The following is a 27,906-nucleotide window of genomic DNA, read 5'->3' as shown; positions in this document are numbered from 1 at the left end:
AGGTGCTAAAGGCTGATTCTCTAATTGTATGTTAGATAGATGATTTGATAAATAAGGGATTTACGGGTTGGAAGGTGACAGATAACAAAACTATGGGTAGCATGGTGGCTCACTCGTTAGCATTGCTGCTCCACAACTCCAGTGACCTAAGTTTGATTCCACCCTTCGGCAACTGTCTGTATGAAGTTTATATGTTCTCCCTATGCCTGCATGGGTTTCTTTTGGATGCTTTAGTTTCCTTCCACTGTTCAAAGATGTGTAAATTAGGTGGACTAATCATGTTAAAATACCCATTGTGTTCAGGAATGTGTAGACTAGGTGCGATAGCCATGAGAAATGCAAGGTTACAGGGATAGTGTAGGGGGATGGATCTGGATGGGATGCCCTTTGGAGGGTTGACTTGAACTCGTTGGGCTAAATGGTCTGTTTCTGCACTTTATAGATTTTATGATTCTCTGTTCTAAAATACTGTGATCATAACCTGATTAACCGCAATCTTACTGAATGATGGAGCAGTCTTGAAAGGCCAAATGATCAATTGCTGGTCCCATGTCCATGTTCTCTGTTTTTTATTTTCAAATGAAATTATCATCTAAACCTGCTGTTAACCAATATTTCATTAACTACAACTTCAATTACAATTGCAGTATTGGACATTAACGGGATATAACACTGGTGACTGTTTGGCATGCGACAATAATTATCATGCATCTTGGTTTTCTGAGTTCACAAATGAAAAAGAAACTCAAGGCAGAGCACTGGAATTGTTAAAAATATCAAAATAACTGTGACAATTGTAAAAATAGCCCTTTTGTTTCCAAATTTGTTAAATGTCTGTTAATGTTCAGCCCGATGACAGTGTAAAAATGGTGAAGGGGTGAAAGCATTTAAGAAATTGACAGCCTTAGGTACAACATTAAATTTCAGAGATTTAGAAGAGAGGAAGGCAACAAAATCTTCAAGCATAGAATAGGAAGACAAACATACATCTCCAATTGTGAGACTGCAATCTGGGAGCCATTCCTTCACAGAAACCGCCAGTCCTTAGGAAGAAGATCTATACCAGGCTCCCAACCATTCCAGGTGAAAGTGAGGACTGCAGACGCTGGAGATCAGAGTCAAGGTTAGAGTGGTGCTTGAAAAGCACAGCAGGTCAGATAGCATCCAAGGAGTAGGAAAATCGACAGGAGCCCTTCATCAGCCATTCCTGGTGAAGGGCTCCTGCCCGAAACATTGATTTTCCTGCTCCTCGGATGCTGCTTGACCTGCTGTGCTTTTCCAGCACCACTCTAATCTTGACTTTGATCTCCAGCATCTGCAATCCTCACTTTTGCCTAATTGATTACAATTGCTATGGCCTGCATTACCAATTAATGCTGCTTTTTATTCCAGAATTTTCTTAATTGAATTCAAATCCCATCAGCTGCTGTGGTGTGGCTTGAATGCATGTCTTCAGATAATTAACCTGGTTTACTAGAACAGTGACATTATACGACATCATCATCACTCAATAGCACTTTAGACGAATTGTTACAAAGGCTTGAAATGTGTTGCTGCTTAAAGCACAGCAGGTTAGGCAGCATCCAAGGAACAGGAAATTCGACGTTTCGGGCCAGAGCCCTTCATCAGAGCCCTTCTTCCTGATGAAGGGCTCTGGCCCGAAACGTCGAATTTCCTGTTCCTTGGATGCTGCCTGACCTGCTGTGCTTTAACCAGCAATACATTTTCAGCTCTGATCTCCAGCATCTGCAGACCTCACTTTTTACTGTTACAAAGGCTTACCAGCATTGGGTTTCCTTGGATAATATTTGGGTCCGCTGTAGACTAATTAATAAGAAATTAATTTGTACAATTAACCAACAATTTAATTGCCATTGTATCACGTGACTTCTACCAGAAGAGTAGAAGATGAATTCTTTGTTGATAAGTTACATTTGCACCACACAAATGCCACTCAATGACCATTTCCGATGAGAGAGAAGCCAGCCATCTTCCTTTGCCCATCAATGGCGTTACCATTACAGAACATTCCACTATCATTATGGTGGGATTTACCATTGGCAGGAAACTGAACTTAGAATACAGTGGCTCCAAGAGGAGTTAAGAGGCTAGGAATTCTAAGGTGAGTAATTCACTTTCTGACTCCCCAGAGGCTGTCCAATATCTACAAGGAACAAGTCAGCAGTGTGATGAAATCCTCTTCATTTACCTGGATGATTACACATCCACCAGCACTCATGAAGCTTGGTACCATCCAGGGCAAAGCCACCTACTTGTTTGGCACCCAGTTTGCCACATTAACCATTCACTTGCTCCACCACCAATGAACAGCATCAGTGGTATGTACCAGCAGCAGCTCAAGATACACTGAAGCAACTCAACAAGTCCCTTGAAACAGCAATTTCTAAATCCACAACCAGTACTATCTAGAAGGACAAGAGCAGCAGGTACTTGGGAGCAAGTTTCACTTCAAATTAGACAAAATCCTGACTTGGGAATTCATCACTGTTCCTTAACTGTCACTGAGTGAAAATCCTGGAACTCCCTTTCTAACAGTACTCTGGATGCCCGTACAACTCAAGCACTGCAATGATTCAAGAAGGCAGCTTTCTACAACCTTCCCCAGGTCAGTTACGGATGGGCAGTAAATACTGGTCTTGTCATTGATGCCCATTCCCCATGAAATACATTGTGTGTTTTGAAAAGACATGTCCTTAAAAAAGCAGGATCATATAGGAAGACCATTAATGGACTTTGGCAGGCAAAGCAGGCTGAGCAAGGAAGGAATGATGACTAATACATTGTTCTTACCTATATCCCAGAATGGCATTAATGGCTCTAAAAACTCATGTGGCATAATCTTGTGTTCAGTTTTTAATAAGAGAGTGGCAGATACACTTGCTAAATTGTTCTCTTTCAGTTGTTTTTGCTTTAGTAACTCTGTCATAAAAGCTTTAGCTGTGGTCTTTGTAACTTCCTATCTATTTCAAAGATGCTTACACTGGGCACTCACTTATAACTATATTTACATATACCTTTGAAGTCAGACTCACTCATGCACATGTCTTTATAGTGACAGAAATGTTGGCTAATTCAGTTTTATCGTTCAGGATGACAGATGCCTCAAAAGCAGGAAATTCCCCAGTGTTTTTGATCTCTTCCAACTTCTAAGAACCAAACTGGTAGGGACGTTGATAAACAGGAGAAAGTGAGGACTGCAGATGCTGGAGATCAGAGCTGAAAATGTGTTGCTGGAAAAGCGCAGCAGGTCAGGCAGCATCCAAGGAACAGGGGAATCAACGTTTTGGGCATAAGCCCTTCTTCAGGAAACGTCGATTCTCCTGTTCCTTGGATGCTGCCTAACCTGCTGTGCTTTTCCAGCAACACATTTTCAGAACGTTGATAAACAGAACAAGATGATTTCAGTCTGTTCTTTTGATTGATCAAGTACAAAGGTATTGAGGCACAGTCCAAGTAAAAGATCACACTATCATGTATATCATGTCAGAGCAATACAAACAGCACAGAATAGGAAAGGAGAGAGACTGTGGAAGAAACTGTGGGTGACATAAGTGAGAATTACAAATGAAATGAAGCCAGTGTATAGATATTTACCACCAGTATATAAAATGCAAAGCAGCCATCACAAAAGGTAATAGATATTCAGTGTCGAGAGCTCAATAGGATGGAGAAGTAGACAAGAGAAAAATCTATAGGAACTCAATCCTCCCCACTGCTCTCCAAAATGCTGCTGGAAAGCTAAAACATCGTGACTACGTATGCATTTCAATAGATTGCTTCACAGCCAACTCTTTCTAGATTAAAATAGAAGCACTGTGCTATTCAAATATTGTGACAGCTTCTTTATGAAGTTAATGCCAGCATTGCCTGAGTGTATTCACTGAGCTCTGTGGATTCTGCCAGGACTTTGATGCGTGGGCGGCATTGACTTCACATCGAAATCATGTACCAGAGCGTTAACCAAAGCCTCCTTGAGGTTTTAATTGGGGCAATGATTTGCTGTCATTTGGTTGAATGCAGGGCATTAGTTAGCAAGAACTTGCATTTATATAGTGCCTCTAACATAAATAAAACATTTCAAGGACCTCAAATTAATGGAATCAGACAAAATTTGACTTTGAACCACATTATGGAATGTACTGCCTAAAAAGATGGTGGAGATAAGTTCAACTGAGGCATTCAAGATGGTATCAAATAATTGTTTGAATAGAAGTAACATGCAAAGATATGAGGAATGGACAGGAAATTGGCAGTAGGTAATAATGCTTATTTAATGAGCTGTAGCAGACACAATGGCCCGAATGATTTCTTTCTTTGCTGTATTGATTCTGCAATTCGGTGACAAAGAGAGATGTTAGGAAGCTTGATCAGAGATTCTTGTTAAGCAAAGGATGAGATGTTACCCAGGATAGGCAAGAATGCAGATTTGATGTTATAGTCAGATCACTCACTTATTGAGTAGCATATGTTTGCATATAAAACAAGGTTAGATTGTCATATTTGTAATAGGTTAATGAATGGGACAGCTCAGCTATCATCAAACATGCTCAGTTTCATAACTACCCCATCCATTGGCCCAAATCTAGGCTTATTTCTTCCATCACACACATTGACTTTTAAGGTGTATCACAGATGTTATTGTGATCTACCAAAACTACACCATTCCCTAAGAATTACAGACATTTGTCTATCTTTGCTTAAAAGACGTATTACCATCCATTCTACATAGTCAACCAACCAGCAGCAAGAACATGTTTTGAATTCTTACAACCTCAGTATGCTGAGCAACCAGTAAACTCCTGTCTATATTCTCAACCTCCATTATGTATAACTACTTCATTCACCTGTTTGGGCATTCCTCAGACAATGGTTGGCGTACATGACCTGAAACATAAGGTCATTCAGTTCTTGTAAAAAAAAACCTAATTTAAGTTTTGCTGAAAAGAGAAATTTTATTGAAGTTTTTTTTCATTTTGTACTCATCAGGAGAGAATTGAAAGAATGCTAAATCTAAAGGGAACAACAGTACAGACTGCATGAGAAGAAGGTGAGTGTTTAAAGTAACAATTAAATTTCTCAGAGTACATTTTATAAAGATACACGATTCAAATACTAATTTTTAATATTATTAATTGGGCCAATTTTATATATGTTCAAATTTTGAAAGAGATACTTTGCAAAGGAACATGAGGAACAATATTGCACTTGCAAGGAGCACTGTATTCAAGTGTAGACATCCAGTCTAGAATATTTTCAGAGGGAGGCTGCATACCCCAGTTTGTGGACGTGTGGAAAAAGCCAACTTTTTAAGACAGACACTGAAGGAGTCTGAGATAACGTACCTGAGGAGCAACAGCCCTTTGCCCTCTCTCACTTTTTCTGTAAGTCCTCTCATTAAAATGTGAGATGAAGACTTACTGGAAAACCTCATCACCACTTCATGGAGGTTTCCTAAAGAAGATTTTAGAATTGGTCTCCAGAAAAGAGTATTCAGCCATCCAAAACTGATCCAGGAAGACACAGCAGTAAGAACAGTTACCGCTCAATGGTTACCGCTCAACATTCAACATCTCCTTTATCCTGAGGTTAACTATCACTTAGCCAAAGTACTTTTAAAATAACAGGCTGCAAAAAATTACACTTTATTTCTCAGTCTTGCAGTTTGTGTATATGTGTGTTGTTTATCATTAAAGGTAGAATTATGTAGGTTCTAAGGCGGTTCCCTCTCTGAAAGGTAACAAACATTACCTCATTATTTAAGAAAAGTGGAAAAAGACAATGAGGAAGTTTAGGAGAATTAGTCTAACATCAGTGGCCTAACAAAGTTTTTATTAGGAACTTGTTGACAGGGCACAAATGAATCATAACATGAATAAGCAGAATAATAACAAGAGTAACAAGAGTAAGAGTAACAAGAAGATGGAGTACTGGGCTAATGATCGGATACTTGGTAGTGTGGATGAGCAAAGGGATCTTGGTGTCCATGTACACAGATCTCTGAAAGTTGCCACCCAGATAAATAGTGCTGTGAAGAAGGCATATGGCGTATTGGTTTTTATTGGTAGAGGAATTGAGTTCCGGAGTCCTGAAGTCATGTTGCAGTTGTATAAGACTCTGATGCAGCCACATCTGGAGTATTGTGTGCAGTTTTGGAAGGATGTGGAAGCACTGGAACAGGTGCAAAGGAGGTTTACCAGTTTGTTGCCTGGTATGGTAGGAAGATCGTATGAGGAAAGGCTGAGGCACTTGGGGCTGTTTTCATTGGAGAAAAGAAGGTTTAGGGGTGACTTGATAGAGGTGTACAAGATGATTAGGGGTTTAGATAGGGTTGACCATGAGAACCTTTTTCCATGTATGGAGTCAGATATTACGAGGGGGCATAGCTTTAAATTAAGGGGTGGTAGGTAGAGGACTGATGTTAGGGGTAGATTCTTTACTCAGCGAGTTGTGAGTTCATGGAATGCCCTGCCAGTAACAGTGGTGGACTCTCCGTCTTTATGGGCGTTTAAACGGGCATTGGATAGGCATATGGAAGAAAGTGGGCTAGTGTAGGTTAGGTGGGCTTGGATCGGCGCAACATCGAGGGTCGAAGGGCCTGTGCTGCGCTGTATTGTTCTATGTTCTATGTTATAATAAAGCTTATGGAAAGGGAATACATTTGAGCAATTTTTGAAGGATATAACAAACAAGATGATTAGCAGTCAAGGTTTTATAATCAGGAATTATGCCCGAAACGTCGATCCTCCTGCTCCTCGGATGCCGCCTGACCTTCTGCACTTTTCCAGCACCACACTCTCGACTCTGATCTCCAGCATCTGCAGTCCTCAATTTCTCCTCCAAGATGGTTAGCAGGAAATGAGTGTGCACAGTGCACATTTTATTATTCATTCACAGGACGTGGGAGTCATTAGTAAGGCCAGGATTTTATTGTCCATTCCTAATTGGCCAGAGGGCAGTCGAGAGTCAACCAAATCATTATGGGTCTGAAGTCATAGGTCAGACCAGGAGACGATGGCAAATTTTCTCCCCTCAAGGCCACTCATGAACCACTGCTCTTTTGCCAATTGATAACAGCTTCATGGCCATCATTAGATTTTAAATTCCAGATTTTTATTCGAATCATAGAGTCATAGAGATGTACAGCATGGAAACAGACTCTCCTGTCCAACCCTATATCCCTCCAAACTCTTCCTATTCATATACCCATCCAAGTGCCTCTTAAATGTTGCAATTGTACTAGCCTCCACCACATCCTCTGGCAGCTCACTCCATATACGTACCACCCTCTGCGTGAAAAAGTTGCCCCTTAGGTCCCTTTTATATCTTTCCCCTCTCGGTTGAAACCTATGCCCTCTAGTTCTAGACTCCCCCACCCCAGGGAAAAGACTTTGTATTGAATTCAAATTCCATGGCAGGATTCAAACCAAGGTCACCAGAATGTTAGCTGGGTCTCTTAAGAGATATAGTGATAGTACTAGGCCATTGCCTCTCCTCTTTCACTACCAATGAAGTGTCACATTTGGGGTTTGGTGAACTCAGTTGGCTAGATGATTAAAACGTGGTACCTGCATCTGTGATAGTTCTGGCAGTCCTCTCCCTCAACTTATCTCATGCTTGTGGAGTGGTTACTCAAGATATCCATAAGAAATTGTTTTTCTTGAAAGGAGATGTTGTTGATCATTTTTTGAGCTACCAAGATGTAAGTTTGCAGATGACACCAAAATTGGAGGAGTAATGGACAGCAAAGAAGGTTATCTCCGATTACAACGGGATCTTGATCAGACGGGCCAATGGGCTGAGAAGTGGCAGATGGAGTTTAATTTAGATAAATGTGAGGTGCTGCATTCTGGGAAAGCAAATCTTAGCAGCACTTATGCACTTAATGATAAGGTCCTCGGGAGTGTTGCTGAACAAGGAGACTTTGAAGTGCAGGTTCATAACTCCATGAAAGTGAAATTGCACGTAGATAGGATAGTGAAGAAGGCTTTCCTTTATTGGTCAAAGTACTGAGTACAGAAGTTGGGAGGTCATGTTGCAGCTGTACAGACATTGGTTAGGCCACTGTTGGAATATTGCATGCAATTCTGGTCTCCTTCCTATCGGAAAGATGTTGTGAAACTTGAAAGAGTTCAGAAAAGCTTTCCAAGGATGTTGCCAAGGTTGGAAGATTTGAGTAATAGGGAGAGGCTGAACAGGCTGGGGCTGTTTTCCCTGGAAGGTCGGAGGCTAAGGGGTGACCTTCTAGATGTTTACAAAGTCATGAGGGTCATGGATAGGATAAACAGACAAAGTATTTTCCCTGGGGTTGGGGTGTCCAGAACTAGAGGGCATAGATTTAGGTTGAGAGGGGAAAGATATAAAAGAGACCTAAGGGGCAACTTTTTCATGCAGATGGTGGTACGTGTATGGAATGAGCTACCAGAGGAATTGGTGGATGCTAGTATAATTGCAACATTTAAGAGGCATTTGGTCCTCTCTTTCTCCTATATGAATAGGAAGGGTTTGGAGGGATATGGGCCAAGTGCTGGCAGGTGGGACTAGATTGGGTTGGGAATATCTGGTCGGCATGGACGGGTTGGACTGAAGGGTCTGTTTCCATGCTGTACTTCTCTATGACCCTATTACTCTATGTCTCACAAGAGGTTATTACACTGAATTAAGACTTATAGGATTGGGTGCAATATAGTTGCATTAATTAAGGATTAGTTAATGAGAAGAGAGGGCGGATAAACAGGACACTTTCAGATTGGCAGTCTACATCTGGGTACAATAACCATTAATAGTTGGATTTGTCCAAATTTGTTGGTGATGCAAAGTTAAGTGAGAAAGTTAGTGCTCGGGAGAATGTAAAGTGTTTGGATGAATTTGCAAGAACATGGCGAAGTGTGACGTTATCCACATTGGTAGGTTTAAAAAAAAACATATTTTTTTAAAATGGTCAGAAATTGGGTAAGTTTGCCTTCAGTGGAAACAGACTGACTGTCTTTGCACAGGAAGTTACCATGCAGACTCTATAGGCAATTAGGAAAATAACTGTGTGGTTATCTTTTGTTAGAAAGCAAAGTGAACTGCAATTGTACAGTTCATTTGTGAGGCCACAACTGGAGTATTGTGCACAGTTTGGTCTCCTGACCTGAGGAAAGGCATCCTTGCTCTTGAGGGAATTTAGCGACGATGATTCCTGGATGACGTGACTGACCTATGAGAAAAGACTGTGTACACTAGGTCTATATATCCTGGATTACAGAATAATGAGAGGTGGTTGATGGAATCATGTAAAATTCCTCTGATGTTTTCCTGAGAAAATGTGTCCCATGTCTGTAATATGCAGAATATGGGGTCATTACTTACAAATAAAGTGTCAACTTTTTTAGGACTGAGGAGAATCTTTTTTTCTCTCAACGTATTGAAAGCGTTAGGAGCTTTCTAAAACTGTCAACAATGGATGCTCTGGTGTTGAGCTCAATAGATTTTGACTCCTATGGAATTTAAGGGATATGGGAATCATGAAGAAAGGTCACATTGAGGAAGAAGAGCACTGATCAGCAGGTGGCATGGTGGTGCAGTGGTCAGCACTGCTGCCTCACCGTGCCAGGGACCTGGGTTCAATTCCAGCATTTGGTGACTGTGTGGAGTTTGTGCGTTCTCCCTGCGGGTTTCCTCCGGATGCTCTGGTTTCAGGGATGTTTAGGTTAGGTGTCTTAGCCAGGGGAAATGTAAAAGTTAGAAGGGTAGGGCATTGGGTCTGCACATTCTTCCTTTTGTCTGCGTGGGTTTCCTCTGGGTGTTCTAGTTTTCTCCCACAACCCAAAGATGTACTGGTCAGGTGAATTGGCCATGCCAAATTGCCCATAGTGGTAGGTGCATTAGCCAGGGGTAAATATAGGATAAGGGAATGGGTCTGGGTGGGTTACTCCCGGAAGAAACATCAAAGAAGTGCTTCGCAGGAGGCTCCAGAGCACTGATGATGTCTCCTAGCCAGGGGATGAAACGTTTGCAACAAAAACTTCCAGCTCGGCGAACAGAACTACTACAACAAGCACCCGAGCTACAAATCTTCGCACAAACTTTGGGTTACTCTTCAGTTAGTCGGTGTGGACTTGTTGGGCTGAATGGCCTGTTTCCACACTGTAGGGAATCTAATCTTGAATCATGGAGCTAGCAGGCTTGAAAGTCCTGTTCCTGCTCCCATTCTGTATGTCTTATCCCTTATATCTCAGAAAATGAATTATTCTCATGATTAAAAAAAGAGCTGTGCTTATTCAATAAGAAAAAAAAACAGTGTTCTGATCAGTGGATAGGCATCCAGTCATGTTGCTTGAGCAATCATGAGAGAACTAAGTCTGCCCTACTTGCAGTAAACTTGAAGACATTCCCCAAAGGATTATTGGCTGGCTGTATTGACAATGCCTGAGAACCAATGCTTAAATGAACCGAAGCCAATAATAGCGAAATATTTTTTGTTAAGTTTAGACTCCTGCTTCATGGAAACAAGCAACCAATTTCTTAAATTCCCCTGTGTTTCTCATGCATAAATTCATAATCAAAATGAAGGAAATACATTGTTCGCTACATCCATTGGCCCATATCCTTCACAATGTTACTGTATGCTATGTTTGAATATATGGCTTCATCTCCCTCAAACAATTTGACCATTTGTTGAAGTAACCATGACAATATTGAAATATGGCTCTTGAATTTCCTCGATTGGGATTTGCACATCCGTTGCTTCTTTGAAACTTCAGCACAGTTTTCTCAATGCACTGTGCAAAATGCCAAGGGGCAAGAATGTAAGACAGGAACCATGTTTGCCTTTATCTTCGTGGAATTCCAGCAAGTGTTGAATTTTATAGTGTGTTGTGCTCTCTGTGCTACTAACTTAAAAGCTCAGTTGGGAGCCTGCAAGCGAAAAGTTTGGTTTTGCAGAGGCATTAATTGGCTTAGGATAAAACTTCCCAATCCAGTCCCTGTGCCATATTTGGTCATCCCCAATGCTGTCTTGGAGCCAGGATGTAGGTAGTTGTGAGGTTCTTAGGGCAGGTACCAGAGGGAAGCCTTAAAGTGGGAAGGAGGACATGAGAGTGCAACTGTGAGGGAAACACACCCTCTCCCTTCCTGATATGCCCCAAGCATTTCTATATTGATAGGGTTTGGTATATTTCCACTTTAATCTATATGCCATGGGATTTTGCAATGCATATTTTTACATATTAGAGCCTTGGAAAATACCTGAAAGGTACTTTGCTGTCTTTCTACTGGTTTAATGATGCCTTCTACTGAAAGTCAGTGAATGGGTGGTTGGTTAGACCACTAGCATGGCTCAGACAGCTTACACAGGGTTCGAACCCTGCTCTAGCTCTAGACTCACACTCGCCCCGTTTCCTTTCCCTACCTGGGATGGGATTTCCAACATGATGGGATGGATCTATTTCAGGCAGGGAACTGATGAAGAATAAACAAGTCCCTTCAGATATTTTTCAAATCAAACTGTTCAGTGATCCTATTACACACCTAAGGAGGTAGGGACATTACCACATCGCGATAAGCACCTTAAAATGTCCCTCTCGTGGTGCTGGATTGAGAGCCACAATGCATATTAGTGATGAGCCCCAGAACAGATATTGTGGGCGGCACGGTGGCACAGTGGTTAGCACTGCTGCCTCACAGCGCCTGAGACCCAGGTTCAATTCCCGACTCAGGTGACAGACTGTGTGGAGTTTGCACGTTCTCCCCGTGTCTGCGTGGGTTTCCTCCTGGTGTTCCGGTTTCCTCCCACAGTCACAAAGATGTGCAGGTTAGGTGAATTGGCCATGCTAAATTGCCCGTAGTGTTAGGTAATGGGGTAAATGTATGGGTGGGTTGCGCTTCGGCGGGTTGGTGTGGACTTATTGGGCCGAAGGGCCTGTTTCCACACTGTAAGTCTAATCTAATCTAATTAACCTCTTCAGGTATGTTATATACCTCTGAAGCAGGTGGGGCTTGAACTGAGTCTCCTGTTTAGAACTAGGGTCACAACCACTGTAGCATAAGAACCCTAAAGAATGCAGTTACAGAAATTACATCCAGCACATCCATTATGAGCACAAACCCTGCCTAAATAAATGCATAAATATGAAAGGGAGATTGTCACTTTCATTGCAATTAGGTGAGTTCCATCACAGCAAGTGATCCACTTTCATCAATTTACCACTAAAATGGTGAAAGTTGGTAAAACTCATGTGATATTTGGTTAGCTTCATAAACTTTGGTTTTCCTTGGAGATGTTCCTTGGAATCTAAAGTTGACCACCTATCTCAAAGATCAAAAAAGCCCTCAGAGGAAAGCAGTAAAAGAAATTTATCAGAGCAGAAGAGAGGTGGTCATGGCTTGAGATTTTATGTATGCTTAGCTGCTCATCACTCAAATTCACTGCAATTCATCGAGGATTAAGTTTCACATTCATTAGAAAACAGAAGTGGGAAAGTGGTTATACTTATAAGAGGAAATCAGGCTCTTGTTTGGTTTATATCTTATTGGCAATGCACACAATAAAACAGACTGCCAAGTTTTGAAAAGGGCAAGAGGCAGTCTAAAGCATAAATCCACTCTATTTGTCTCTATTTTTCAAATATGGCATTTTTGGATGTATATCAGCAAAAGGTATTTAATTAAGTGAAGAGGAATCAAAGACAAAACAGAGAAAGAAAGTTTTGCTTATCATTATGGTTGGAGATATTTGGTTGTTGCACCAGGTGTTGTAACATAGCTACTGTCAAAATAATTTTGAAGTTAGAGATTCATTATCTTTTCGTGACAGTAGCCAGTGGCCACGAGACTATTTTTTTCTGGGTATATTTTCAAGAAAATGAAGGTTGATATCAAAAATAGTAACTTAATAGGAATGCAACAAGGTGTTTGGGTGACTGAAATTCCCCAGGCAAAGATGCAGCCTATGCAAAGGGACATCAGTGCATTCTTGCCTGAAGGTGTTTCCATTGTTTTCCTCCAGTATTCAGCTGCGATTATTAATTTACACAGTTTGATATTCCTTTCATCAACTTGAAGTCAGTAAAAACAATGCTGTAGCGTTCAACGAAACATATGGTAATTTATGCCATGTGCTACATGCTGAGCTGAGAATTCTGCTACTGGATCCAAGCCACTTCTTGTGCATACACACATATAGTTAGTTACCAGCCTGTTGATAGTCTCAGTCTCAGTATGTTGTGAGTTCTTTGCAATTTATCAGATTTTGCAATTGCCCTGCAACTTGCATGTCCCACCTTTTATATGAACTCTCCTTCTGAAGACAAAGAGTTCAAAATAACATGAATTGCACTTGCAGGCTGTCTTCTATCTTTCCAAATTATATCCAACATGTCAGGGTTAAAAAGTTCAGTGACTTGTTACATGGGCTAGAACATCAGCAAATTATTTCATAGAATCTCTACAGTGTGGAGACAGGCCATTTGGCCCAACAAGTCCACACTTACTATCCGAAGAGTAACCCATGCAGACCCAATCCCCTACCCCTATTATTTTTATATTTCTCCTAGCTAAGGCACCTAACCTACACATCCCTGAACACTACGGGCAATTTAACTTGGCCAATCCACCTAACCTGCACATCTTTGAATTGTGGGAGGAAACCAGAGCACCCGGAGAAAATTCACGTAGACACGGGGAGAATGTGTAAACTCCACACAGACAGTCACCCGAGGCTGGAATTGAGCCCAGGTCCCCGGTTGTGAGGCAGCAGAGCTAACTACTGAGCCACTGTGCACGACGCATCCTTAAAGAAGCAATGAGAAGAATGATTTATTAATAAGTTTTTGGTCAGTTTTGATAGTGTGATTTGGGAAGAACTGATCAAACTTCCGACTGTTCTTTCAAATAGCACTATCATATCTTTTACAGCAAACTAGGTCATGGAACATGAGACGGCATGTTGACTTACATTTTTATCTGACACTGACACATGGGAGATAAGCATGAATTATAATAGTCACCTTTGACTATACTAAGAGCAGAAGACCAGTGCTTTTTATGCACCACACTCAATTTTTGCTTTCACATGGGCAGAAGATCTGTTACTGTAAGTGTTCCACTCCCACTGAAGTTAACGTTATCCCATTTTTAAGTGCTGGTTTGGGACTTGGGCACACAACGTCCTGATCACTGGTCAAGGCTGGAGTTAGTTAACCTCTGGCCTGTCTAATCTATTCCTGATGAAGGACTTTTGCCCAAAATGTCAATTTTCCTGCTCCTTGGATGCTGCCTGACCTACTATGCTTTTACAGCACCACTCTAATCTTGACTCTAATCTCCAGCCTCTGCAGTACCCATTTTTACCTGTCTAATCTATTGCCCTTCCAAGACCATATCGTCATGCATAGCTGTCTGATTTTGCTCTTTGTTAAGAACAAGCCTATTTTTATACTGTGTCGATGAGAACCTAAGGAAAGTCGCAAAGTCAGTTACAACCTGTGAAATGCTTTTGAAGTCTGATCACTGTTCTAACACAAGGAATCCCAGCAACCAATTTGTGCATAGCAAGGCCATAGCAACAGCCTAGAGAAATGACCAGATATATACATGTCATTTTTCTCTGACCTTATTTATCGGTCAGCCAAGACAACTGTAGATTGGGAAATCGAAGGTCTTCCTTATTCTTCATACAGTTTTGCAGCATCTACTGCATCCACCTGTCAGGGTGAGCAAGTCCTTACTTTACATTGGCTTCTGAAAAACAGCACAGTTCACCCTCAATGTTGCAACGATAGGTGAACATTTTCTTTATGCTTAAGAATTTGGAGTGGGCTTGAAACCATGACTGACTTAAAAGGTATGGTGCTGGAAAAGCACAGCAGGTCAGGCAGCATCTGAGGAGCAGGAGAGTTAATGTTTCTGGCTGAAGTTCTTCATCAGGAATGTGGGGGGTGGGGGCACGGGGAAGGGGGCTGAGAGATAAATAGGACAGTGGGAGTGGGGGTCGGGGTGGGAGGAAGGTAGCTTGGAAGGTGATAAGTAGATGCAGGTGGTGGGTGATTGTGGTAGGTCAGTGGGAGGGTGGAGTGGATAGGTGGGAAGGAAGATGGACAGGTTGGACAGTTCAAGAGGGCATTGCTGAGTTGGAGGGTTGGATCTAGGATGCAGTGGGTGGAGGGGAGATTTGGAAACTGGTGAAGTCAGTGTTGATGCCATGTGGTTGTAGGGTCCTGAGGCAGAAGATGAGGCGTTCTTCCTCCAGTTGGCTGGTGGCATTGATCTGGTGGTGGAGGAGGCCCAGGACTTGCATGGATAGCAAGCCTGAACAGACAAAAAGCTGAATATGTGATAATAAAAGGTAAGAATAGGAAAAATGGGTTAGCTGTGCTGAATGCAATCCATATAATGTGATAATGGGCCGAGGAGTTAATGAGAATTGTTTACTGTGCTAAATGCAACCCATGTCATAACAGGACTTGGTGTTGGTTGAGTATTAAACATGGACGGATGGATTCAAGCACTAAAGTTATTGAACTCAATGTTGAGTCCTAGAAGCTGCAGGATCCCCAAGTGTATCCAGCATCGATGACATTGACATCGCAAATATATATACAAATTCTACACTCCTCGTACTGTTTATCATTTACATTTCTTTGTAGTTGCTAGACTAATAGTAGAAATGCTTATGATGAATCAGAGCCATGAATACCATAACGCAAACTGAAAATGCTTCCTGTAAAATGATTGGAAACATTATTTCATAAACCTATGTTTCTGCATATATCTCTTTACTCCTAATCATTCCCTGTCACCTCACACACACCCATTTGGCACGTCCATGGCCCAAATCCAGATGGAAGTAATTTCTATTGCATCCTCCAAAACCAGGTTTCTGCTAATGACATGCAAGATGTTGTTCCTGCTTCCTGAGAGAACTATGCATTATCGCAGACGACAGGTTTATATTAAACTAATCTTGGTCGCAGTCGTATAAAATTATGGCTGCATAAGTTAAGGAAATACATCTTGGTGAATGGAGCCTATGTAACAAGCACTGCAGAAATGTAGTCAATTGCCTGAAGTACTTTGAGATATTTTGTGTGCAAGCTTGTATTTTGTTGTAGATGCTGCGGTAGAGGATTAGGCGCAGCAACAAGTTTCTTCTCATTCTGCTTTACACAGGATTATGTGGAACTGACAGTAGAGGAGCAGGTAGTTTCATTTAACTGGGTCAGGCAGCATCCAAGGAGCACGAAAATCGATGTCAATTTTCCTGCTCCTGGGATGCTGCCTGACCTGCTGTGCTTTTCCAGCACCACTCTGATTATAGAGTCTGATTTCCAGCATCTGCAGTCCTCACTTTTGCCTAGTTTCATTCAACTGCCTATGTATATAAAATTACATATGAGCATAAGAGTTGGGAACAAGATTAGGCCATTTGGCTCCTTGACTCAGCTCCATTGTTGGATAAGATTATGGGCATTCTGACTGTGACTCAATTCCATTTCTAACTTCTCCCACATACTCTTGGACTCCATTCTAAGTCAACTTGACTCTTTCGTTTATGTTCCATTCCAGACTCTTCCCACACTACTTCATCAAACCTTATTGACAGATCTGATCTTTTATGGCCTCTGTAATCATCTAGCATCCCTGTAAAATCATCTGTTTCTGACCTCAGTTAAATTTAGTTTTACCCTGGTTTTGCATGGGGTGAGGGAGGTGGAACAGGAGCTGTGTGGTCCACTCACTGTGTCACCTTGACATAACGAGATTGGACATGCAATTAGCAGCTGCCAGTGGGAAGGTGGATAAGTAGCCTTGGCAGTAGAATCCTGTACCAAGTTACATGTTAAGGTTGGATGTCTGGTGGGGAAAGGATTAGGTCATTATCCAGAAAGTGCCAGCTAATAATTTGATGGACCTCTCCCCTCTCATTCTCTCATTTGATAGAGTCACTTAACAAGAGTCAAAAATCTAATAGCATTGAAAAGCCTTCACCTTCATCAAGAGACTCAGACTCATCTGTTACATGTGGCCATAGCCCAACTTGGGAATCTTCTGCTCAGTCCTTGTGTCACCTCCTCATATTTGATAAGATGCTTATGTAATTTTTTTTCCTCATGTGCCTAATGAAAAGAGGAACTCAACACACAACAATAATCAGTCAATTTTTATTCATTGGATGGGGGCATCACTGGCTAGGCCAAAATTAATTGCCCAGAGGGCAGTCAAGAGTCAACCATGTTGCCATGTGTACAGAACCAAATGTGGGTCAGACCTGGAAAGGATAGAAGTTTCCTTCCCTAAAGGACATTAGTGAATTGGGTAGGTTTTTTCTCCCAAAATAACATCATGGTCATCATTAAACTGCACCATCTGCCATCATGGGATTCATACCTGGGCCCCCAGAACAGTCCCCATGAACAGTCCAGTGTTCATGCCACTAGGCCATTGGCTCCCCTAAGGCTGGGCCTTCAGCAAGCCTAACTGCTTGCTTGGTTTCTTAGGCAGGCTTCCTTTATCTATGACACAAGGTCATAGTCAAACAAGTTTATTTGAAAGCATTAGTTTTTGGAGTGCTGCTCCTTCACTAGGTGATAGTGGAGGAACAACGCTCTGAAAGCTACTGTTTTCTAAAACACCCCTTGGACAATAACCTGGTGTAGTGTAAGTTTTGGGCTTATCCAACTCAGTCCAATACCGGCACCTCCAAATCTTTTAACTAGGTCAGCTCCCCTCCCAAGATATAGGAAACTGACATGATGAAGTTGGGTTGTTCACCCAATGTTATTGTTCAGTATGTTACTTGAAAATAGCGAGGTTGCCTTGACTGATGTGCAACTGTAAAATCCAGAATGGAGGCCAGGTCTCCTTCATGGGCAAGGAAGAAAATTATAATGAGATGGGTTTAGGACAGATTTGGACATCCAAAGAAACTAACTGAGAAGCAATGCGAGCAGAGTTCTGGATTTAAGATGGTGCAACACTAGAAGCAGCAGAAGAATTATTTAGAAATGCTGATGCAGTCTATAGTAACTGTCAAACCTCATGGAAATTTTTAACAAAATCTATTGGGGAGTATTTATATTGTAGGAGTACACTTAGTGTTTGGGCTATTTTCTCACTGCCCCCTTTTTGAGATGGCCTTATTGACCAATACATTGACTTTGGACAGAAACATGATGAACAGTCTGCTGATAGGTTACCCCCTGTTTGCCCACAAGTTACTAACTGGCACAGAGTATGAGAGCATATTTCACTCTCCTACTCTCGAAGAAAACTATTATCATTGAGCAGACAACAGGCAGACAATCAGATCATAGAATGTTACAACGCAGCACAGGCCTTCAGCCCCCGATCTTGTGCCAACCTGTGAAAATAATCTGGTGCCCATCTAACCTACATCTTTCCATTATTTTTCATATGCATGTCCAATGCCCTTTTAAATGCTCTTAACGTCGGCGAGTCTACTATTGTTGCGGGCAGGCTGTTCCAAGCCCCTACTACTTTGAGTGAAGAAACTACCTCTGACATCTGTCCTAAATCTATCACCCAGTAAAAAGTGAGGTCTGCAGATGCTGGAGATCAGAGCTGAAAATATGTTGCTGGTTAAAGCACAGCAGATTAGGCAGCATCCAAGGAACAGGAAATTCGACGTTTTGGGCCAGAGCCCTTCATCAGGAATGAGGAGAGGGTGCCAGGCAGGCTAAGATAAAAGGTAGGGAGGAGGGACTTGGGGGTGGGGCGATGGAGATGTGATAGGTGGAAGGAGGTCAAGATGAGGGTGATAGGCCGGAGTGGGGTTGGGGGCGGAGAGGTCAGGAAGAGGATTGCAGGTTAGGAAGGTGGTGCTGAGTTCAAGGGAATCGACTGAGACAAGGTGGGGGGAGGGGAAATGAGGAAACTGGAGAAATCCGAGTTCATCCCTTGTGGCTGGAGGGTTCCCAGGCGGAAGATGAGGCGCTCTTCCTCCAACCGTCGTGTTGTTATGTTCTGGCAATGGAGGAGTCCAAGGACCTGCATGTCTTCGGTGGAGTGGGAGGGAGAGTTAAAATGTTGAGCCACGGGGTGGTTGGGTTGGTTGGTCTGGGCGTCCCAGAGGTGTTCCCTGAAGCATTCTGCAAGTAGGCGGCCTGTCTCCCCAATATAGAGGAGGCCACATCGGGTGCAGCGGATGCAATAGATGATGTGAGTGGAGGTGCAGGTGAATTTGTGGCGGATATGGAAGGATCCCTTGGGGCCTTGGAGAGAAGTAAGGGAGGAGGTGTGGGCGCAAGTTTTGCATTTCCTACGGTTGCAGGGGAAGGTGCCGGGAGTGGAGGTTGGGTTGGTGGGGGGTGTGGACCTGACGAGGGAGTCATGAAGGGAGTGGTCTTTGCGGAACGCTGATAGGGGAGGGGAGGGAAATATATCCCTGGTGGTGGGGTCCATTTGGAGTTGGCGGAAATGACGGCAGATGATACGCTGTATGCGGAGGTTGGTGAGGTCACCCCTCAATTTAAAGCTATGTCCCTTCATGTTAGCATTCACCATCTGAGGAAAAAGGCTCACTGTCTGCCCTATCTAAGCCTCTGATTATCTTATACGTCTCGATTAAGTCACCTCTCAACCTTCTTCTCTCCAACAAAAACAGCCTCAGGTCTCTCAGCATTTCCTCCATAAGACCTTCCTTCCATACAGGCAACATCCTAGTAAATCTCCTCTGAACCCTTTCCAAAGCTCAGTGACCAGAACTGCATGCAATATTCCAGGTGCGGCCTTATCAGTGTCTTGTACAGCTGAAGCATGACCTTGTGGCTCCGAAACTCAATCCCCCTACCAATAAATGCCAACACACCATCTGCCTTCTTAACAACCCTATCACCCTGGGTGGCAACTTTCAGGGATTTATGCACTGAGATCTCACTGTTCATCTGCACTGCCAAAACTTTTACCATTAGCCCAGAACTCTGTATTCCTGTCACTTCTTCTGAAGTGAACTACCTCACTTTTCTGCACTTAATTCAAAGTTTCTTTCCTTTCAGAATTGTTAGCTTCCATTGAAAATTTAAAAGCAAAGTCACTGCCACATTCACCTCCAGTGAATTTGCTAAAATTCTGAACAGACACGACATTGAGGTTTTTCTTACTGTGTCAGTGAAGTTCAAGGTAAGCATTCTTTGACTGAACTACCATTGTTTCATTATAACAGTTCAATGAATCATTTTCTTTGATGTTACACACTGAGGAGCATCTTCACATTAATGTACCAGGAATGTATTACAATAAGGGCTTTACACTGACAGCACCGTCTTTTTCTTTGAATTCTAAGATAGTTGTTTATATCAATCTGTTTATTAACTATCTGTGATAATAAAGTTAAAACCATCTTGCTACATCTTTCAGGATGCCCATAAGGGATGGCACTTTTAAAGCAGTAATATTGCACGCCCAGTGCTTTGTTCAAGGATATACAGAAATATGGTGAACAACAGGCACTAATTCTTCTCATGCTTCCTATCCTTTCTCTGATGTTTATATGTTCTAATCTTCTCTTGATATCTCACCTGGTTGGGTTAAATTCTAATAACATCTTTTAGCTGTGTAGTGATCTCTACCTTTGTCACATTTCCTGAGGTTAGACCTGAAGTGTTGCAAGTATGAAGAGAGTTGAGATCTCTCTCAGTCTTTGGAAACTCTCTTTCCTGGAGACCAGTGTGAGAGGGGGGGTGGGGGTGGTGGTGGGGTAATGAAATGCTATTAAGGTGGAGCAAAATAGATTCTTAACTAATAATGGAGTCAATGGTTAAAGGGGAAGACAGGAATTTGGAGCTGAGGCCACTGTTAGATCAATCATGATCTTATTGAATGGTGGAATAGGCTGGATGTGCCAACTAATTTATTGTGCTCCTAATTCATATGTTCAGACAGGAGAGTACTAGCCTGAATTGGGGCTTTAGGGGATTTTGATTTCCATTGTAAAACTCCACCTGAACTGATCGTGAATTCACATTAGATTAGATTACTTACAGTGTGGAAACAGGCCCTTCGGCCCAACAAGTCCACACCGACCCGCCGAAGCGCAACCCACCCGTACCCCTACATATACCCCTTACCTAACATTACAGGCAATTTAGCATGGCCAATTCACCTGACCCGCACATCTTTGGACTGTGGGAGGAAACCGGAGCACCCGGAGGAAACCCACGCAGACACGGGGAGAACGTACAAACTCCACACAGTCAGTCGCCTGAGGCGGGAATTGAACCCAGATCCCTGGTGCTGTGAGGCAGCAGTGCTAACCACTGTGCCACCGTGCCGCCCCTGTACTGTGTGCATTTATCCAATTAAATGCATGTATTTGTCATTTTGCAAGGACCTTTAATCTTCACAGCACATAACATGGTTTGTTATTTCAAAGAACATGTTTCAAATACCAAAACACATGGAATTTTAACCCTTAAGGTTATGGGTATTGTTAGTTGGTACCTCAATTAATACCAAAACTTCAACAAGAATCAGAAGATTTGAAAAGCAATCAATAGAAAATCTTGGTTGTTTTTCACCTCTTAGGTGGTATGCTGTGGCATGCTTCAATTGTAAAACTTAACCATTTCACATGAACCCTAGAGTCATTCAAAAACATTTAAGTTGGCACTGGAGACTTCAGCAGTATAAGTTATCCACAGGCATATCAACCCAATTGTGAAAAGGGAAAAGGTGCAGGAGAGAAGGCTGGAGAATGGCATTCGGCAAAGTGTACATTAGATGAGTTGGTGCATACACAATGGGCATACTTCTGCACCAATACAATACTGTGAAATTCATATTGCCAAAGCAAGTGATTTGATATGTTTCCTATGAGCAATGAGAATATGGATTGTACCCAGATGGTTCTACATGCTACTTCGCACACTGCCGGCCACAAGAATTAGAAAGGTGACATGGGAGCAGAATACTTCAGTTACCAAAATATTTTGAATTTTAATCTTTGCCATTGTAATTGTCTTTGGTTAGTGCTTTCAATGAATTGCCTAGAATCCACAGAAATAGTGGCCTGGTGAACATTGATCAAGAGACCATTGATGCATCTATGGGCATAGGCTGAAAATATGTTGAAGATTCTCAAACAAATAACATAGCCGAAGCAGTCGTGGTCATATTTTAATGCGCCTTTTCTATCAATGTTACTAGACCTTGTTTTCCAGCTGTGTTCTTTATTTCAGCTGCCAGCTGTTTTAAAAAAAGATATTTGAGAATTCTTTTTACATGCTGGTATCAATCAACAATGGCAAGACTCAGGAATCAAAATTCTGTGCAATCACATATCAAATCAGTAAATTGAATCAGGTCTTACACTGTCAGCGTGATTATGGTTAAAATTGGTTGTTTAAGAGCCAGTCTTAAATAAATTACAATGGGAATGAAACCTAATTTGTCATCAATTTTATGTGCAGATGAGAGCTGGTGTTCAGAAAACGTTTTTTTCAGCTTTAACTCAAAAAAATTATGATTTCACTATGAGCACTTCTTTTTTGGTTTTATTGGTATGCATAAACCTAAGGTTTTGGATTAATGTTCAGATGCACATCAAATGGATGGCAGAACAAAAGACAAATCATTAGGAGTTGTTTTGAAGTTGTATTATCTGAAATAATAATTTAGAAGATCATCATTGTATATATGTGCATAACATATTGAACTTTTTGGAACTAAAACTTTTCACAGCAGAGCAGCTCAGATTGACTGCATGCAGTTTTTGGGTAGGAAAGTCTAAATTTTTATTTTGTACAAATCTCACTTAATTTGGAGTTGGTATGAAATCAAAATCTACAGTTTAAGTACAGAAAGTGCCAACCTTTAGCTGGACTTTAACAAGGCTAGTGATGAAAGAACACTTTAATAATAGCCAGCTGAAATTGGATCTTCATTGAAGTGAGCCAGTTAAGCAGTTTCTTTAGAAGCATATAAAACTAACAAACTTAGTGCAACTTAGAAAGCAGTATGCCAGTGTCAAATGATTAAGGGAGTCAAGAAGAAGAAGAAAAAGAGATGTTCTGTTGCTTTTACTTTTGTTTTTCCGAACCTTTTTCTATTTCCAAAATTGCTCCCTACTCTGCTAAAGGAAAATGACCTTATTATTTGGAAAGTATATGGTAAGGGAGAATAGCAAGTTGTAGTTAGGTTTATAAAATAAATAAAAAAACATTAATGCATTCATAATTAAATGATATAATTAAGTAGCTTATCAGAACAAATTGATGAAGCTAGGATAGGTGATGTGTCAAGGCTGTTGTATCTGGGTGTCCCTGGATACCTATTTGGACCAGAGGAAACATGTCTATGGTAAGTTCCACTTCATTTCAGAGTCTGAGTTGGAAGCTAAACTGTAGACATTGAGATGCATGTGAGAGATGGTAGTTTATATGGATTGGTTGTACCAGGAGGTAATCCTATGTTTTAGATTTGGTTAATCTGATTTGGTCAATGTTCAGGGACAAAAGGGTATGACTGTGAGTGAGACAGCTAACATGACTCAGGACAGGGCTGCAGATGACTCAGCCTTTGTATTTTCAGAAAACATTAGAGGTTCTTTCAATTTGTTTGGATGAGAATGAGGGCTGCAAGGTGGATGAGATCATCAACCATGGCACTGTGATATATTCATTTAAGAGTGGAGTAGGAAGGAGCAATGCAGTAATGGTGCAGGGGACAGTAGAGTAGGGGGAATATGGGCAGTCGGGTGTGTGAAACTGTTTTCTGCTGCCAAACGTGTGGAGTTCAGATGGCGATGTTCAATGGCATTAACATTCCTGATTATCCCACTCTGATTATCCTTGGGGCGTACAAAGTTAAAAATCACACCACACCAGGTTATAGTCCAACAGGTTTAATTGGGAGCACTAGCTTTCGGAGTGCTGCTCCTTCATCAGGTGGTTGTGGCGAATAAGATCGTAAGACACAGAATTTATAGCAAAAGTTTACAGTGAGATGTAACTGAAATTATATATTGAAAAAGACCGGGATTGTTTGTGAAGTCTCTCATCTTTTAGAATGAACATGTTGGTTTCAGTTCTTTCATATGTAAATCGCAGAACATTTAAAAGTTACATTCTCAAGTGAACTTTAACAATTGGTGTCCTGTTGGCCCAGACAATGCATTGAAGGCGTAAGCTGTTATGCCACAATGGTCAGACTGATTCTCATCTAAAAAATGGATTTACAGATTCTTACATGGATTCATGCAATTTTTGAGCAAAGTAAACCGTAATTCTGCAAGTACAAATTCGCCCCACAAACTTACATCTGTATGAAGGTGTGTGTTTGTGTGTGCGCATGTGTGTGCGCGTCTGTCTGTGTTTATAGTGCAATGGGGCCACCTTTAGTGTGACATGAATCCAAGGTCCTGGTTGAGGCCATCCCCACGGATACCGAACTTTTCATTGTTGCCTTTCCCAAAGTCCGCCTTGGAGGACAGTCACCCAAAGGTCTGAGGTCGAGTGTCCCAGACCACTGAAGTGTTCTCCGACTGGCAGGGAACACTCCTGTCTGTTGACTGTTGTGCGGTACCCATTCATCCGTTGCCGTTGCCTCTGCTTGGTTTTGCCAATGTACCATGTCTCTCCATGGTCTCCATGATCTCCATTTGTTTGGATGAGTGCACTCCAACAATACAGAGGAACCTCGATTATCTGACATTCAATTATTGGAATATTGGATTATTCAGCAAGACCACAAGGTCCCCATGCTTAGCTAATCAATGTTATCCAGCATTCAATTATCCGGAATTCAATTAACCAAAGAAAATGCTCCCCACCTGTGTCATTTTGATAATCAAGGTTCCTTTGTACATACAAAGTACAACACCATTCAGCACAAAACAGTTTACAGAATTGGCATCCCATCCACCACTGTAAATATTTATGCTCCTGTACAGTGGTAACCAGTATAGAGTTTACTATGTACAGGACATATTGCAACAACTCACCAGGCCTGTTTTGACAGCACTTTCCAACCCACGACCTTTACCAGCTAGATGGACAACAGCAATAGATGCATGGGGACACCACCACCTACAATCTCCTCCAAGCTACACACAATCCCCGTTTGGAATTGTATCACGGTCCCTTTACTGTCATTGCTTCAACATCCTGAAATTCCCTCCACTGTAGGTGTCCTACTTCACATGAACTGCAGTGGTTCAACAAGGTAGCTCACTAACACCTTCTCAAGGTAATGAGTATAGGCAAGTCTCCAAAATCTCAGAGGCATAGAATTAAAAAAAGCCTGCTGATACAAAATGAAGTTAAGTTTGTAGTATTAGTCATTATGAATGCACCGATTTTCTTTCTTCACGCGAGTCTTCCTTCTGGTCTCTTATCTCCTGGTGGTGAGAGTCTGTCAGTCTCTGAGTCCCTGAGCATCACAAAACCATTGAAGGAAATATTGAGGGAAATAATTTAAAGACCATAAAATTCTATCTGGGACCCACTTTGGGGAAAAAGAATGAAGTTCTATCTAAAAGTCACTCCTTCTTTTTCCTTCTCCCTGATCTCACCTTCTTTATCTATAACTTAGTCTGGTCATAAATATGTCAGTTTTCTTTTATTGTCACAAAAGATTTTGCACCCAACTCCCCTTCTTACTCCAAAATGAACACTCCTCAGGCTGCCTGGAAAACTTGAGACATTTCCATAGCAGGTTGGACTTGAGCCCAGATGTTTTGGCTCAGCGAGAGGGACACCATGACCGACATAAGACATCCCCTCCACCCCCACCCCGTTGTCTGGATTAATGTCGCCAATCCTCTGAAGAATTTAAGTGGAAGAATCTTCACAGAAGGCCAAAGAAAATTTCATAATTGAGGTCTCTGATTACATGAGTGGCTCTGTACTGTCTCAAGAAATGCATAAATACTTTCGTTGTTTAGTGATAAGATATACACAGTTACTCTGAAAGGTATCATAGAATCCCTATAGTGCAGAAAGAGGCCATTCAGCTCATTGAGTCTGCACAGATCCCTTGAAGAGCATCCCACCCAGACCAATCCATCTAGCTTGCACATTTTTTGGAAACCCATGCTGACACAGGGAGAGAATCTGCAAACTCTACACAGACAGTCATCCAATGTTGGATTAGAACCCAAGTGCCTGGCACTGTGAAGTAGCAGTGCTAACCACTGAGCAGCATGCCATCCCACCTTTGGTGAAGTTATTGTCAGACTAAAAGCATTACTGATTCAGCCACTTTGTAAAATGAAACAAAAACACTCTGGATACCAACTCTACTCATAAAATAGTTTTATTTGTTGTAAATACATTTCACTAAAACACTTATAAAGTGCATGGATAAAGTTAATAATTCTTAAACAGAAATGATAAAAACAAAAGTTGATTTTCTTCAATGGCTTAATGACCTGTACAGTTGCCTCACCATTCGATAAAGAAATGCTTCATTAACCCTTTGAGTACTGAGTTCGTCTTACAGATTTATGAAGGTTATCTCTGTCACCCAGGATGAATACCATGTGCAATTGCTGCACTGTATATTTTAAGATGGAATGAAGGGATGATACTGTTGGTACTGGAGATCTGAAACAACTGCTCCAGAAGCTCGGCAGGTTTGGCAGCGGGCATGGAGAGAAAAACAGAGTCAATGTTTCAAATCTGATAGGACTCCTTCAAAACTCTATGCTCATCTTACTTCTCTCTCCACAGATCTTGCCGGACATGCTGAGTTTCTCCAGCTTGCTGTGTTCATTTTAAGATGGAAATTGAAGACATGCACAGGGTAACTTTATTCCATGAGGAAGCTGAAACATCATCAAGGTGTGAATTTCTCACATTTTTGAACACTCTCCCCCCATCCATTGGCTACAAATGTTAGTAACTTGAGATATCTGTATGAGCATTATACAAGCTAATCTCTATAAAGTGACCTGAGGTGCAATCTGAATGAGCGGCCATCTCTATCAATTTTTAATTTCCTTCCACATTCTTCACTGAAACATCTTTGATACATACCCTGCTCAACAATATATATATAATTTAGCGAGTGAGTTGCAAAATTTGAATGGTAGTTGAGACCAGCACCTTACACGGATCTTTCACAGAAAGGTGGTGCCATTTAATGGTGAAAGCTACTGTTCTGTCTACAGAATAGAAAGTTTATTATAATTTACAGTCTGATGATGTTATAAATGATTGTCCACATTATTAAAATTACTGCATGAGTGATCACTCGACCGCATTCTGTGATGAGGTATAATTACATCAGTAAATGTGTAAAATGTCAATCTTGTTTTGGGAGCTTCACCATTTTATTTTTTTCATTTTTGGTTGGAAGAGTGAGCCGTGAATTGAAGGTAACCTTCACACTGTGGGTAGCAACTTTTCCTTAAAAGGACAAACAAACTTATACAGAATTTGTTTATGGGACCGGCCCTCGGAAGTTAATCGCAGGTTGATTATTGTTCAAAGAACACTGTAGATGTTTAGAATCAGAGGTGCATTATGCTCAAAGATGGCAGATGCTTGGATGTTAAAAGGGCTGATCACAGAGAGCTGGTGCGGACCAGTCTAACAAAGAGAAAGCAAAAACAGAAAGAGAAACCAAAGTTTGAAATGGTTTGGATAGTATATTTAGACAGAAAGGCTGTGACTGACGGAGCTGCTGGGAGGAGTTTTGATTGCTTTCCAGTTATTCAAATTTTATCTACTTATTGAAAGTTTGGAGAACAGAATTACAATTATAAGAAATAAGTGAATAGTCCTTGGAGCTTACTGGAAATATTTACATTGATAGGTGTCTTTAGAAATTAAGCAAGATAAAATCCCATGTGCCTCTGATACTGTGAATTATACCATGCTTAAGTGAATTGACAAATTATATCTTTTATTTGCCCTTAGCTGTCTCTGCCTGCCTATGAAATCACTG

The sequence above is a fragment of the Hemiscyllium ocellatum genome, chromosome 6 (assembly GCF_020745735.1).
Source record: "Hemiscyllium ocellatum isolate sHemOce1 chromosome 6, sHemOce1.pat.X.cur, whole genome shotgun sequence".
NCBI classification, from domain to species: domain Eukaryota; kingdom Metazoa; phylum Chordata; class Chondrichthyes; order Orectolobiformes; family Hemiscylliidae; genus Hemiscyllium; species Hemiscyllium ocellatum.
This window is presented reverse-complemented; position numbering follows the sequence as displayed.